The sequence below is a fragment of the Halichoeres trimaculatus genome, unplaced genomic scaffold (assembly GCF_033239565.1).
Source record: "Halichoeres trimaculatus isolate MK-OKI-2021-1 unplaced genomic scaffold, fHalTri1.1 fHalTri1_scaffold_14, whole genome shotgun sequence".
NCBI classification, from domain to species: domain Eukaryota; kingdom Metazoa; phylum Chordata; class Actinopteri; order Labriformes; family Labridae; genus Halichoeres; species Halichoeres trimaculatus.
In genome coordinates this window covers 17241223-17257210 of record NW_027437192.1, presented here as the reverse complement: position 1 = coordinate 17257210, position 15988 = coordinate 17241223, and the positions used below count along the sequence as shown (strand labels likewise).

The following is a 15988-nucleotide window of genomic DNA, read 5'->3' as shown; positions in this document are numbered from 1 at the left end:
GGTTTGCAGTGAAATGTGTGTGTGCATGTGTGTATAAAAACAATACTTCTGACATTTTGATAAAGTACAATTGCGTCTTGCCAATGCTTCCATTACCACTAGACAACACACACACAACTTGTGTGAAAGCTCATCTCAAATCTCATCCTTTAAGGTTTAATTTGCAGAATGCAGAAAAAGGAGGGAGGACTTTAACAGGCGGTGACTATGGATATCCCAAATATTTTAAGAGCTGAACTGTCATTTTGATGGAGGAAGGCAAACAGACAAAGGCGAGGTCGGTAAAATATTGTATTGTCAGTCTGGACTCTGCAATAACAACAATTCCGATTCGTGTTTTATATCGGCTGTGACCACGCCAACTCAAGACAGGCACCAACAAAACACTGAACGAAAATCGTCATCTCCAGCTCGTCTACTCTCTCACTCACACACACACACCTCCGCCCCCTTCCTGCCGCACTCTGACCTGCTCACAGCTTTCCTGATGCCTTCACTGACAGTTAAAACACCAAACATCTGCACTGAACACAGAACTAACAGCAGAGATGTTACAATATGAACGTCAGAGTCCGTATGTGTGGCAGTGGCTTCATACAAGGGACTTCTGGGAGAAGATGGTAGCCGAGGAAGTGAGGAAGGTGCATTCCTTATTCATGTCTGGTGCCTTTTTTTTCTTGTTGCAAAAAAGGTGTTTCCATCGCACTTTTGCGATAAACTTCAATATCAAAACACCTGAGATTTAATCCACATTTGAGAGGCTTTTCATTTTTGGTGCTTTACCATTTTTTATTGCGATACTCAGGTTTTGTTCAATTCTAGGTGTAATGGAAACGCAGCTAGTGTCATTGGATACTGATTACATCCTAACTTCACTTTACTTAAATATGGTTTGAGGCTTCTCAGTGTCTACAGGTTTATATAATCATCCTTGTAATGTTTCCCATTATTGTTTTTTCCCTGTCCTGTGAAGATATAACGAGGAATTTAAAGGGCTTCAAACCCATGTATTAAACCTTTATTAGCCTTGCTGGGATGAGTTTCTGACTGACACGGCTAATATGCAGAATTCTTCCCCAATTTAAACAAAAATGAAACAGACTGAAGCTTTCCTCCCTATGAATGTGTCAGGTATATTTGTTTTTTTATGTTTTTGGTGTGACATGTTAACACTCAGTCTCCTGAATGTAAATGATCTTGCAGGATTTCAAAAAATTGATTTTACAATTCAATTAAGCATGGCAGTGACATTTGCTGCTATTAACTTATTAAAGCTTTATGGTTTTCTGCTGTAGGCACTATAACCACTCATTCCTGCATCTGGTAAACTTTTGACCCTTCCAGTTATTGCACACTTTCTTTAATGATGTACTGGCTTCTGTACCAAAGAGGGGAAACGCCTCAGCCAAAGAATACATTCCATTTGCTGCGAACTCTACAAAGGTTATCAGGCGCTGATAAGAAAGAAGGGAAGCTCATGCTTAGAGGAGATAGGGAAAATTTGAGAGGGTTGCATTTTGAACTAAATGTCACATTACGTGGCATATTTCCTCTGCTTGCAATTACTGTGAATCTGCTGCTTTTCATGTTCCTTTTTTCGCTCGTCGTCTTGTCAGGGTCACTCAAGATTGAAAAGCCGGGCAGGATGAGGAGATGAAAGGACGTCTAATTTTTTGTTTCTGTGTTCACTTCCCTTGGGTTGTAATGATCTCGATTCACAAAAAGAGTTTCAGCCTGAGTTTAATTCAGAGTGCTCTTAAATATTTCGACGTGTGTGTCTGTGTGTGTGTGTGTGTGTGTGTGTGTGTGTGTGTGTGTGTGTGTGTGTGTGTGTGTGTGGGAACGTGGGTTCTCTTCTGTTTATTGGCTTGTTTGGGAGTGATTACCTGCAAGAAGTGCCGTTGCAATCTTGTGCTCTGCAGGACTGTCTGAGCGGTGAAATGTGTTCCCCAACAAGGCTTTTTTTGTGGTAATATAAAAAAAAACTATCACTTACAAACCTCTGACGGTGTGATCTCAAACACTCTTGTGTAGAAAGACCATGACACAGAGGTGTGTTTGAGAGTAAAGGCGACAGAAACTCAAATTTTGAATAAGATGCTCGTGGAATAAACACTTTGGACCTGATCTACTTAAGGTTTGCGTGTATAAAAACATGTGAAAACTTGTGTAGTGCGTGCAAAGCTGATTTACTAATCAGGTGCACCAAGGATTGCGTCTGGCAAATGAGCAAAATAGTATGTGTAATCTTTTTAGCATGTTTGCCTTCATGAATATGCAGATCATCAGAGGAGATGCAAATGCAATAATTGATTCATCAAACCTGAAACTGTTTGCGGGCGCTGTTTTTGCTTCCATGTTTAGTACATTAGAAAGGCAGGTGCAAAATGACACAGCTTTATGCACAAATGCTGCGGTCATCGTGGCCAGAAGGACGTAGAGGTGTGATGACAGATGAGGGAGAGAGAATCTTCTGTGCGCGTATCAACATACTTGGACTGTCAGAAATAAAAACAGTGGAGAGACATATTGTCCATCCAACAATGCCATTTTTGAGCTTTGATTTTTTTAACTGGGACTTTGTATTTTTGCAAGCTGCGCTTGTCTCCACCTGTGCAAAATGAACGTTCATCTCCTGCGCTTTCACCTCCCTCTTCATTCGCTGGCTGCTCAGTTGAAGGACCATTGCCACGGAATGAACTCACGCCCATTGCCAGGGCATTGACGGTCTGACCAGCTGCTTCCTGTACACAACAATGGCCCGAGTGTCACGGCGGTGGGCGCACACCACATTGGACACAGCTCTCACCTCCTGTTCAAGTAGCTTGTAACCCATCCGATTTCTCCAACTCCATGACTTCAAATGTCCAAATGTCCTCAACCGCCTATCCTGTTCAGGGTCGCAAGTGGCTGGAGCCTCTCCCAGCTGTCATTGGGCAAGAGGCGGGGTACACCCTGGACTGGTCGCCAGTCAATTGCAGGGCTGAAACATAGACAGACAACTATTCATGCACACACTCACACCTAGGGACAATTAAGAGCGCTCAGTTAACCTGGTGAGCTCACGAACCGGTGACCTTCTTCCTGTGAGGCTGCAGCGCTACCCGTTGCGTCACCGTGCAGCCCTGACTTTAAATGTCATTTTTTCTTTACAGCCACTTTGCTTGCCCAATCTCCATGGTGACAGCAGGTAGCACACGCTAAATCCTCATTCAAATAGACACCTGTGATTAATTGCACACACTGTCTTAGCAGATCAGCTTAGTGGATCCTACACTGTAAAAACAAGGTGCTATGTTCCTGTTATTAATTAATATGTCTGATAAATCCACATACTTTTTTGGCAAAGATTTCCCATCAGTTTGTCCACAAACAAGTACACATTAGTGTTAATTCCTGCATGTGAGTTGTTATACTTCTGGTGCCCTATACGTTTATACCACAAGCTTATGTTACTATGCTCTGAGATCCAAGATGTCTTTGCAGACCCGAGCTGCATCCTCAGCAGAGTATGACTCACCAAGCAGTCATAATGTGCTCTGGAAATCTGCAGAAAGACACGTCAGTGGATGTAAACAACACACCAAATAGCCTTCAGGTGTTCTATGGAGCACAAACGCGCAGTAAGATGGCACCGTGTTGTTCAGTCAGGCAGCCTGTGGGACTCTTTGCTCCATCTCTGAGCCCATTGACTTTCATATGCTTCCACTGAACGGGATTGTTTATGTCTTAGGTGTGTCGACACCCTGTATGTATTAGTATCAAAGTGCTTTTAATGCTGTGGGTGTTCAAGTGTTTTATTTTATTTTAAAGAAAGACAAGTTTCCACTTTGGCACTAGCAGTCCTCAAGATAATGGGGTAATGATGACAGGAAATGATGAGCACAAAGACTGAGAGGTGAGCAGAAAAGGCTTTTCAAAAACATGAAACATGCTGCATCAGCAAGAAACTGTTTTTTTTTAAATGTGAACTCTTCTTTTCTTTTTCTTTTCCCCCTTTTACTGGCACTGTGCTGGGAGACTTGAGCGGGTGTGGAATGAGAAAGAGAATTTTTCATGGTGATGTCCTGGGCCAGGCTCAGTGAGCTCATCATGTGCGCTTCAGAACTAAGAGTGTGCAGATACAATCCACAGGACGAAGGAAAAAAGCTGAAAAAACTGACACTACTGAAAAAACAGCATTGAATAACCTTTAGAATAGATTTAGTTTAGTTTTGTTGCCTGATAAAATCAGTTTTGTCTGAAATAGATCAACTCCCACAGCTGTATGCCCACATGAAATGCATGTAGTAGTCCCAGTATGATAGTAGAACTGAACTGGAAAGATATCCTTAATTCACCTAACTACAGCAGAATTTAAAGTTTTAGATTTTTAAGATTTAAATCATAGTCAAAGCACAACATGAGCTGGCCTCTTTGTCTGAGGATCTTTACTTCTAGTTTTTTTCTTGTTAGGGCACTTACACTTTAGAAAAACCTGCCAGATAAGATCAAACTTGCAAAGCCAGCCCCTCATTTTATTTCTGTACACACAAAACACATTTAATGACGCAAACGATAGTAACATTCATTAAAAACAGAGAGAGGAAGCTGCACTAACAAAGGTCTGGATTAAAGCGCCTTTACAAGTTTTAAAGAAGCCTCATGATCAACTTCCTCTGTTAGCTTTGTTTACTTGTCTAAGCTGCAGTTTCAAAGAGGGTCAGACTCAAGGGGAATGAGGGAAACAGAATGAAGCCTTATAAGTGGCTTGCTGCATTTTGAGTTAATTCATCCACATTTTAGCCACATTTCCACCAAGCAGTCCGGTTTAGATCAGTACAGTTTGGTACAGGTTGGATTGGAAAAGCCTGATCCTGTTTGTGATCCCACAGCCAACTTGCCTCCTGAAAGGCTGGATGCCGATAGCTGTGTCAGTTATGGACTAGCATGATGCCATAGCATCGTGACACAGATCTTTGTTGCTCTTTGAGGAGAAATGCAGCAGCCGCTGTTGCATGGTAAGTGACCATTCTTTCGACCAATGAGTGGACTGCAGATCATACTGTTTCAGTCTGGCACCCCAATGGAAGGGTCTCTAAAAGTAGGTCGGTTTTTCGGGGATCTGTTCTGGGATTAGTCAATGGATATGCTATAAAATGTGTGCCGTATGCCGAGCATAGACTGTATATAGAGTGGACAGTGTGGCTCCGCCATTTATCATTGTACAGTTTTGAAGCCAAAAAACCCCTGTCACAGGCGCAGCCATTGTAGCAGTTGTGCAGCCAGAGTCTGCGCAGTAGAGACAATGGGGGATTCTGGGAGAATCTGAGAGGAGCTGGGCAACAAAAATAATATTTATTTTTTTCTTTCAAGAGTCTAATCAATTCTTGACTCTACCACCTGACATATTTTACAATCCCCGAAAAAATACACGAGAACGGCAGCTGTCAATCATTGTTAAACGTTACGTAAAGCCTTGTTTTTAACCTGGTATAACTAATGAAAATGAAACTTTTCAGAAAAAAAGAGGACTTGAATACAAGGCAGCCAAATGATATCTTCAAATCAGCACAACAATCGGATGTGAGAAAAATTTCTAAAAGGAGTATTAATTTTTTAAAGTTTGACCACAGCCCATCTGAAATGGCTGAAAAGCCGGCAGTTTTTGCTCTCCCTGGTGGCAGCCAGCAGTTTTTGTGGAGACCTCAATTTGAGCCGAGCAAGCGGATGTCCATTTTTTTTAGTCTATGGTACTGAGATGAACCAAACTAAACCACTTGGTGGAAATGGGGCTTATGTTTACATCAAAATCGATCAATGCACCAATAATCTTAACAAAAAACTGAAAGACAATCAAAAAACCAAGTCCCCTCCAAGGAGTTGCACTTAATCCAATTTTAATGTTTCAAAACTTGTTAGGTGCCAAAAAAAACACATTTTAGCAGGTCTTCCAAAGAAATGATAATCTTTTTTTTTTTTTTTTTTAAGAAAAAATTTTCATAAGTATCTAGCATGAGTATTATAAAATAGCAAAGAGTGCTTTGCCCAACACCATCATCTGTAATTAAATAGGATAATTTTCAAGTGTCACTTTTATTTCATAGCAAGGATAAAGATTCATGAAACAGTCAAAGCCTGATCCAGCAGGCTCTATAAGACAGCCCTCTAACAATAGTGATCTCCCTTGTGCACAGATGGCATGTCACAGTGATCAGATTGCCAGCAGCATATTGTTAATCTCTGTATGTGCTCTGTGCAGGGATTGACCTGTGAGTGACACTCTCTGTTTCCATCTCATGTCTGGTGTCGCTGTAGAAATGTCTCGTTTGTCGAGTCACATTTTATAAGTCAGTACTGTACATGTGCTAAAATGACCGGCAGAGCAAATTAAAATGGTGGATAAGAACGTTTCCAGGGCTGATGGACAGATGGTGGAGGAGCGGATTGAGGGAATGACGGAGGAATGGACAGGCAGTCACACACATAGCCTGCTAGAGCATGAAAAGTGAAATCCAAAGTAGCAGAGCAAGACGCAGCTGTGTTTGCAAGCTGCCATCAGCCACAAACGCCTCTGATTGCTGTATTTTTTTATTTCCACAAGACAATGGATGCTGAAGTCAGCCTCTTGGCAGCCATATTGCTGTATGATTAATCATGTGTTCTCCTCACCATGATAGCATATAATTCTAGAAAGTACTTGGCGAGCTATTTAAACACTCGCTGGCACAGGTAACTGTGAACCAGTCAGCACGCTGCACTCTCTCCACCCTTTTATTCCCAATTTACGAGAAGTCCTTTCCTTCTCCGCACGGCAGAGGAGTATATTTTCTGTAAATGGCTCATTGGGTGCCAGGAAGTAGTCCAAACCTACCCTTGTGCCAGTTGCTGGCCCAATTCTCGCTTACCAATTAGACATATCAGTGGTGGCACTGTTCATTTGCAGCCACGTTGGGTGTGTAATGAAAAATTATGCTTCCAGATCATTTGGCTCATGTAAAAGAAGGGGGAAAGTGTTGTTCTTGAAAATTAAAAAAAGAAAAGGTCGCAAAAGATCACGTTCCGATGTGAGAGGGCTTCTGGTGTCAAGTCAGTGACTTTGACATCTTTTAGAATAAGATAGGCCACATTTATTGTCAGTTCCTAAAAGAAGAAGTGTATGAGTTTTCTGATGAGGTGCTGAGAATTCAAAGAGAAAGTCCTGTTCCTCCGCAAGTTTATCTAATGTGGTTTTTAGTCCTCCATGAGTCCTCCATGTTAATGGTACTGTCTGCGGGAATTTTTGTTAGTTGTTGGTAGTGCTTCCAGGTGATTGAAAAAAATAATCTAATTAATTAAAGGATTTGTAATTGATTAATCTAATTAATCACATTTTAATCTCATATCTGCTCAAAGTCCCCAAATGAAGAGTTTGAATTATAGGACATTACAAAATTGTTGCGCATAACTAATCAAATGAATAGACGAAGAGACAATTTTTATATCCACATTTTTTTGGTGATTGAATAAAACCTAAATCAGGGCATCTAGACATTTAGACAGGGCAGATAGACATCGATTGGATTGTAACCGTTTATTGCTTCTATAGAAGTAAATTATGTTTTTCAGTGGGGTCTGGCAGAGCTTGTCAACCAAAACCATGCTGGTGATCTACTGTGGGTGAGAGCGGTGCACTCTGAGGATGAGAGATCAGCATGGATATGAGGAGAAGATGTGAGATGACAGAGGCTGCAAGTCACAAAAGTTCAGGCAGCTTATGCTCAAACTGAGGATATTTCCTGGTAGTTCGGGGAGAAAGAGCGGCGCAATCGCAAGAAAAGATAACAGAGATCACGGAGAGGACTAAAGGATGGAAAAAAGTATGTTTTCTCTTTTTTTTGATCAAGAACAAGATGAGAGGCATGAAAGAAGAGAGTCTGCTCTTCTGAGGTAGCTTTGGTGTTTACATAGTCATATAAAACAATATTATTTGGGTCTTGAAAGATTGTTCAAGATGCTCTGAAAATGGCTTGCAGCCAATGAGTTAATCTTGCATTAACTTTTACAACCCATTAATTTGCGGTGTAATTAATCAATCTAATTGATGCGTTAAAGTGACAGCCCTACTTGTTAGTAAACACAACATTTAAAATGGACTCCTCCTCCTTGGATCAGTGCCAGTGGCAGCACACACCTACTGCCACACTTACCAGCCAGCAACCACCTGTAGCATTTCATTTCTTTGTGGGAGAGGCTCAAGAGCCGTGCACCTGACTTCACATGTTAGCACAAGCTAATCACAGGTATTTGACACGTACCTGCTCAGTAGAAAGCCAACGTGTATCCTCCTTTCCGAGCTGCTCTCCAAGTGCAAAAGGTAACCATGCGTACTCTCTGCCCAGAAACCCCATGCAACTGAAACACCAACATACAGGCAGAGGAAGGGGTTGAGGCAGACACTGACACTGACACACATGCATAGAGTCCCATAGAGGGCCATTGAGCAGGAGTGTTTCTGTAAAGGTTGAAAAAAAAAATTTTCAGAAAAATCCTGCAGAACTTAACTTGAATCCTGAATTTTTTAAAACAAAATCTTTAAAAGAAAAGTATTTAAGAGAGAAGTGTTCTTAAGACCTGTTCTGCCATCTGATATTTACCTGCATGTGAAGACCATTTACCTCTGCACTTGCTGCATCGATCACCAGGCTTCATTAAAGCAGGCAATTTGAGGACAGCGAAGCTGGATCCCCCCTCCTTCCAAAACAGCTCTCTGTCTCTCTCTAAAGCCTCCTCCTACTCTTTAGGGTCTCCTTTTCCCCCCGTTTTTCTTTTCTCCCTGCTCCCCCTGAGTGCTACACTGGATGCTTCAATAAAACATGTGATGCCTTGCGCTGCAGTATTCTGCCTCACTAACGTCAAAATTCTCTTGTGTGCCATATCAATATTTTACAACTTTCAAAGTTTAGGCTGAAATCTCAGAGTGCAAGGGCGAGGCTGGAGTGAGCATCACAATAGATCATCATATGCTACCTTTATGGGTAGAGTTTGGGTTTAGCTGTTTCTGCTGCATGTCTGTGGCTTTGTAGATAGCTTGAAGGTTGTATGAACCACCTCTCGCTCATTTGCATGTTTTTAAATGAGGACTTCATAGAAGGTGCATTCCAGTGGATTATTTTCTGACCCTTGTTCCTGTCACTTGTCTATTTCTGACAGTGTGTAACTCAGGACTGGGAATAGGGAGCATGATAAAGCAGCCAGGCCTGGTCACTGTCTCAAAGCTGAAAGTCAAGACCTGAGGAAAACAGGTTACCTAAACTCACTCATCTCTGGTTGATAATATTCCACAAACTGGCTGAGGAGGCACTTGATGTCACTGTTGCTTTGATAACAGCCAGACACTTGATTCTCTCGTGGTATTGTAGTTAGTGGAGGTACCATTTGAAGAGCGAGAGTGGGAGGACTATTCACCATCATTTTTATGGGTTGTAAATTACATTCTATATTTCTGGAACAGACTTGCTGATGAAGTGAAACAAGGCGGATGTTGACATTTAAACCAGAGCTAATTCTGGGACAAACGAGCTGCTGCGCCTAAGTGAAAAAAAAGGAAAACTGTTTTCTCATTGAGCCTTTCACAACTTCTCTGTATTTTATCGCTCAAGGCAAAGAACGAGGCAGAAAGAGACAGAGGAAAATATTAATTACATGCCATGCTCAAACAGTTTTGATCTTGAATGCTGCCTCCACTTGTAGAGCGCACCAGTATAGTTAAGCTGAGCTAACGCAGGCTCGTGTACCTATACTCGGCTCTGAATGCACACCATTTAACAGGAAACACAGTAATTAGCTTATTAGCAACATTTGTTAGATACAAGCTGCTACGGCTTCAACTGTGTGTGACACATATTGAATAAACACAGCGGTTCATCGGCATTCAATAAGAACAGGAGCTTTGACAGAGCAGCTTTTTGTTTCTGTTCTTCCCGGGGAAGTGGAAACAAATGGAAACTGTTTCTTGCTCTCTGTTTTTACCACTGACACATCTCTTTTGACACCAAGGTCTATGAGGCTCATTCAAAAGGAATACAAGATGAACACATGCTGAATAGTTGCACTGGATTCGAGTACTATCATTCCCCTTGTTGTTTTTTTGAAGCAGACCGAACTGAATGAAAAAGTCAGTGTGTCATACTGACAGCACTAATGATGGTGCAGGACCTGCCAGCCACAGGCAACAGTAAACAAACCAGATGCATAAATAGTTCAGGCTCTAGGTTTGATGTTTGGCACTGGGACTTTATCACAGATGCCCGTCTTAGGAAGACTGTAAGATCTTTTGAGAACCCAAATCCTAGTTCTTTTCTCTTTCCCTTTAGGCTTTCTAGGCTTTCATGTCCTTTATTCTGGTCTCAGAGACTACAGTGTTCCGCAGAGCTAGCTAGAGCTGGATATCACAGAAAATGAAGCTTTAAACAGGGAAATCAGGGATTTTATTTGATTCAACAGTAATTGATAAATGTGATCTCATTTCTCCTTAGTCAAACTGGCAGTTAGATCTGGCCAAAGCTAACCAGACCTTTATGACACATGTATATATGATTTGGTGTCCATGAGCCATTACCATAACTAAGGATTTTTTGTCAGGAAACTGGACAGCTGTTTTTTTTTTTTGAAGAAGAAGAAAGTTCTACTGTTATTACAGGAGATACAGTGTAAGGCCACAGCAAAGACAAATATATAAGGAGTTAGGGTGGAGAAAAAGTAGAACAGAGCAGGAAAAAGGCATTGACTTTTGGGTTCAACCAATATTGGTGTTTTGATGCTGATAACCCATTTGATGTGAAATGGTGATCAGAAGGATGTTTTTTTAAAAACACAGTTTGTGTTTTTACTGTCCATTGTCATCTATCACAGCAGGTACCACTGAATGATTGAGGGGGTCAGAACTTTGGTTTGGGATATAAGGGGTTAAAACTCATTTCACATCACCAGTGTAAATAAGGAGCTGGCTGTTAGTACAGTTACATGCTTGATAGTGAGTATTTAAACGTTAGAAGAAGTTCAAAAAGAAAATCAGTTTAAGTAATGTCTAAATAAGTTTATTCTAATCTACTGCATACCACCAAGTTGCACGTAGGCTTTCACGAAATCCCCAAACACTGCTCGCTCCCAACTCACCTTCATCTTCTCTGATTCTCTCCAATACAGGGACATTGTGAAATCACAGAGCCGGGTACCTCATCGACCTGAAAATTCATGTCGGAAACAGGCCTCTCTGAGGCTGGCATTAGGAGGATCCTTTGAAACGATATCAAAAACAAGGGCAGACTCACGGAGCAATTGGACATCAAAGAGGCCCGGCTCCATTACAAGCCATTAAAACCATAACGGCTGCTTGGAAAGAGTGAAGCTTAGAGGATCGATAAGGGCAGTTTAACTGTCTGACACAGCTCACTAATATCTGAAACATCAACTCCTCTTCAGAGGGAGGCAGAGGAAGAGACAGAGAAGATGAGGGCAAACTTAGTGGATAAGAGAGGAAGTGGAAAGAGAGAGAGACTTGAAATCATTAGGAGAACTTTCTCTCCTTGTCTTTCCTCTCTTATCCTGCCCTGCTGCATGATTTACACGAAATGATCGAACATGAATGTACACTGGGTTGCTGTGTGGGATTAGTCAAACCTTATATGCACAAAACACAGGGTTCAATTAACACTTTGATATGTTTTATGAACAATGGATACATTATGTCTTGATCCTGTTCTAACATAAGAATCCAAACTACGATCTCTTTACTAGGGATAGACTGATTATCAACCGAGCCGATTATCTGCCAGGCCGATATTCGGTGTTCTTAGGCATATTGGCATCAGCCTTTTTTTTAATCTGACAGCCATTAAGAAATCAATTTAAAACTGTGTGACTTTGGCTCTGAAGCTGCTGGGTCTATATGTCAGTGGTCACTACTCTGTCCCCAGAATTGTCCCACCCATAGTACCATCTGATTGGTTAAACACAGAGCCATGCCTCAGGTTACAGCCAATCAGCCGTGAAAGCTGTACATGAACAGTGCGTCACACACTGTGGAGATGAGAAAAGGTTTTGCAGAGTGGAGAAGCTCTGGAGAGCAGCTGTTTTACGTAGGCAAGTTTTGGCATCGGACTCTCCCGGAATTCAGATAAACATCCAGTCCCAGTTTCTTTTAAAGTTTTTGTTGAACTTAATAAACATGCTGCTGAGCCTTGGAACTAGGGGTAGGAGAATAATCGAAAATGTAAATATTAGGATTTTTTTTGGCAATATCAAAATCGTGATTCTTTGTCAAAAAAACTTTTTCTTTTCAAATTCAAGTTCTTCATTTCAGTCTTTGTTTATAAACTGGATTGGAAAAAAGTTACCACTTATCTCCAGCAGAGGTTGAAATGTTTCTCTCTGAATCACATGATGTGCACTTAATAAGAAAATATGGCTCCTGATATAGTCTGCAGACATTATCATCATCATTTAACTTTTTCACATGGTGTGGTGATAAAAAAGCAAACTAAAAATTGCTAAAATCATAAATATTGAAGAATTGCAATTCAATTCGAATTGGTATCCAAAAACCTGTAATGGAATCGAGAAAATAACATATCGTCCCAGCCCTACTGGGAACTATATGCTTAAAAGGATTTAATCAAAGTTAAGTTTTGGAGTCGTATTATTACAAATTTTGATGCCAATATTTTCACCTTTACTTCATATGAGTATCGGCTCCAAATATCGGTATCAGCTCTTCAAGAAAACATATCCGTCTATCTCTACTCTTAACTTGGTGTGCTGAGCGCTTCCAGCGTATCCATCGTGTCTTTTACAGACTTTGTGATGAGCTTCCTCTTTCTTTTGCATCCCTCGCCTCTTTCTCCCTCCTCCTATGCAATTCTCTCCCTCTTTATCAAAACATCAAATTGAGGAAGCTTTAAGCCTCCAAGCTCGGTGCTGTTTTCACTCTCTGCTGGTGCAGTCATTCAATACCTCTTTTTTACTCTGAGGCTGCAAATGGAATCCAGTTTGATAAGTGAGGAGATGTGATCATGTCTGTAGTTTTGGGCAAAGTCATTATCTTCTCCTCATCACAACAGAACGAAGATTTGGCTTTTTATTAGTCTTTGGTTTAAAAATATGGCAGTAACTGTAACTGACTAGGAGTGGTTTCATACCCACTTAGACGTGTTAAATTAAATTCAAAATGTATTCTGCTTCCAAAGTAAATGATACATTGGATTAATCAGAGTTGTGGGTATTTAATATCTGCAATTTTGCAGGGGAAAAAGGTGTTTCTCTTCAACTCGCTGACAGCCTTTCTCATAAACCTCATGCATGTAATCATGGTTGACAAATGCAATTTTCTCAAAACAAAACACTGAGGTTGGTGAAATAGCTTTTTGTTGCTGCCACTTATAAGGTAAATGATTTGAGTCCTCACTCCTTTCCATAACTTCTTCTGCCTTTTGACTCGTGGGTTGATTTCCAAGAGTTATTTTTCTTGTCAGTGTCGGCTAACAGTAGGCAAACAGCTTCACCCTCCTCAAAAACACAAATCTCACTGCCAGTTGGTGTCCTCTTTGAACAGCTGTGCCACTCAGGCCCTGACTCACGCAGACAAACAATCGTTCAGATGGGTGAAGTGAACGTGCTCACACATGCACAGATGCAGCAGCAGAGTTGTGCATGCAGCCTGTTGTAGGCTGCCACTTCCTGAGTACTTCTTTCACTGTGTCAAATCTCATGCTTTTCTAACCCTCTTTCTTCTCCACAACCTCTCCTGTAACAAAAGGGCTTTTCCCTTTTCAAAGGGTCTCAGAAACCCTGGGGCACACAAAGTAGAAATTTCTATAATTGGTAAAGACATGGCGAGGCGTTTGGCACGAGGACGTCCCGTTTTCTCATTACGCTGGCAGGGATGTGGCCTTGAAGTGTTGCAGAGTACAGAAACAACATGTCGGGAGCTGCTCTCATGAATAGTCATAACGTGCTCGCTGCTTTGAGGTGAAATGTTTAAAATATGACATTTATCAAAAGACTGATTTCCTTTCTGTAGCCTCAGCATCACATTCAGATTCAAACTTGTATCATAATGTGAAGCTCAAAATGACAGAGCAGTTTCTTTGTGTTATGGAAAACAGACATTTTGAAACGCTGGCTTTTGAAGGCTTTTTATGGCTCTTCCTAAGCTTCCTGTACATCATTATCATGTAAAACAGACTGTTTCTCTCTGACGCTCATGTCTAAATTCAGTTATATAGTTGCTGTGTGTGTACAGTGTGCTTTAAATCTGTTGCTGAACACATTTGCTGGAGTGTGGGTTGTTTTCACACAGAGAGAATATTTTAAATGTATTTGCGACACAACAGCTGCTCTAAACACGCCCTCACCGAGTGTGAAATGGAACAACATTTTTAGAGCCCCTACAAACATGCTGCTGGATAGAATGGTCTCTGATGGGTTAATCTGCTCATCTAGAACATCTTTACATCCCATGACAGTCTATACAGGGGACTGTTCACTCAAACAGCCACTCACTATTGCTGTTGGACAATGGACGACTCTTTGCAGCAATGAAATAAAATTTCCAGGAACGCATTGTAATGCAAAAAAAAGAGGTGCGTGTCAAAATCACAAAGCAGTGCTTCAGAATGGATGAGACTGGTGATGCTTTGTTTGGTGCTTTCATTGTGAAATGACAGTGTTTTTGGTATGAGTCAGTCCTGTTATGTGGTCTGTACTTAGACATTTTTAACTGTCTCAGTCATTTGTTAACCCTCACCCCCCTAGGATTATGAAAAAGACTGAATAAATGTTCCCTTTGAGAGGAAAGTTTGTAATTTCCATTTTTTTTTATTCCTGCTCGTAGAGTCACGTTGTATTTGTAAACTGTTACCCACAAGAAACTCCAATCCTCTCACCTGCCTTGTTTAGAAACCGGGTGGCATGGGAGCTGGGCAACCCCCACCCCCCACCCGCTGCAGACAGTGTCACCAATAAAGACAGTATGTAAAGCTTTGTGAGGGCAAAGAAACAACCTGAAATTTCTCTACAGATCGCGTGCACTTCAACCAACAATCCTGTTAGGGTCAAGCTTTGTTAAGATTAGCTGAGTGGCATGGTAGCAGCGGCTGAAAGCCTTACTTTTAGTTCCCTGACCGGTTTCCCAACAAAGAGCTAAACCAACTCAACCCCTGGGGGGGTCAAACACTTACTGTTACCATGCACCTCATCCACACAATCAAAAACAAAAATCCTGTATATTCTACAGATATCTTTCCTGTACATTTGCTGATAATGAGTTTTTTTTTTAATTCAATACTCCTATAGTCACATTTTATCTAATAAACCAAGAACCTTGGTTGTTTCATTTTGAGAAAACCCTAAAATGTGAACACTGTTGGTGGCATGTTAGAGTCTGATTTATAACAACTGCCCAAAATGTGATCATAAAGAAATGTAATGAAACCCCAAATCTTGGAACTTATCGATAATACAACAAAAATGCTGAGCCTGAAATGTAATAAAAAGTGTAATAAATGACCCAAAATGTAACAACTTGTTAGATTTTGTCCAAAAAGTTATTACATTTTGGGCTCAGCCTCTTGTTACATTTTAGGTTTTTATTTCAGGTTTTTAAAATGTATTTATTCATTTTTGTTATATTTTGGGTTGTTGTTACATATCGAGCTGACATTGCAGTAAGCAGACTGACACTGATCACAGAGCAGTAAAATTAGCTGATCAAGCTTACAAGGGCTTCAGTGACATCACCTGTAAGGAATACATGCTCGGTTCTGGGTAGGGTAAAAAAAATGTGTATTATGAAAAGAGTCAGAGCAAACGATATAGCCAAGTGTATGTGGATGACAAACATTTGGACTGTTGGGCACACACACAGCTGATTTTCCGTTTCTGCCTGCACAATAGTGACCTCAGTTTATACAGTATTGGATGTGTTTTTGCCGTAGACCAGGGATGTCAAAGTCATGCCATGGAGGGCCGA

At 41.0% G+C, this 15988-nt stretch overlaps 1 protein-coding gene across 1 annotated transcript in view; it reads left to right on the top strand.

Annotated features, from left to right (window-relative positions):
* Positions 1-15988, top strand: part of gabbr2 (gamma-aminobutyric acid (GABA) B receptor, 2) — a 246884-nt gene that overhangs the window by 70853 nt on the left and 160043 nt on the right. The gene's annotated exons all lie outside the window — the stretch shown is intronic.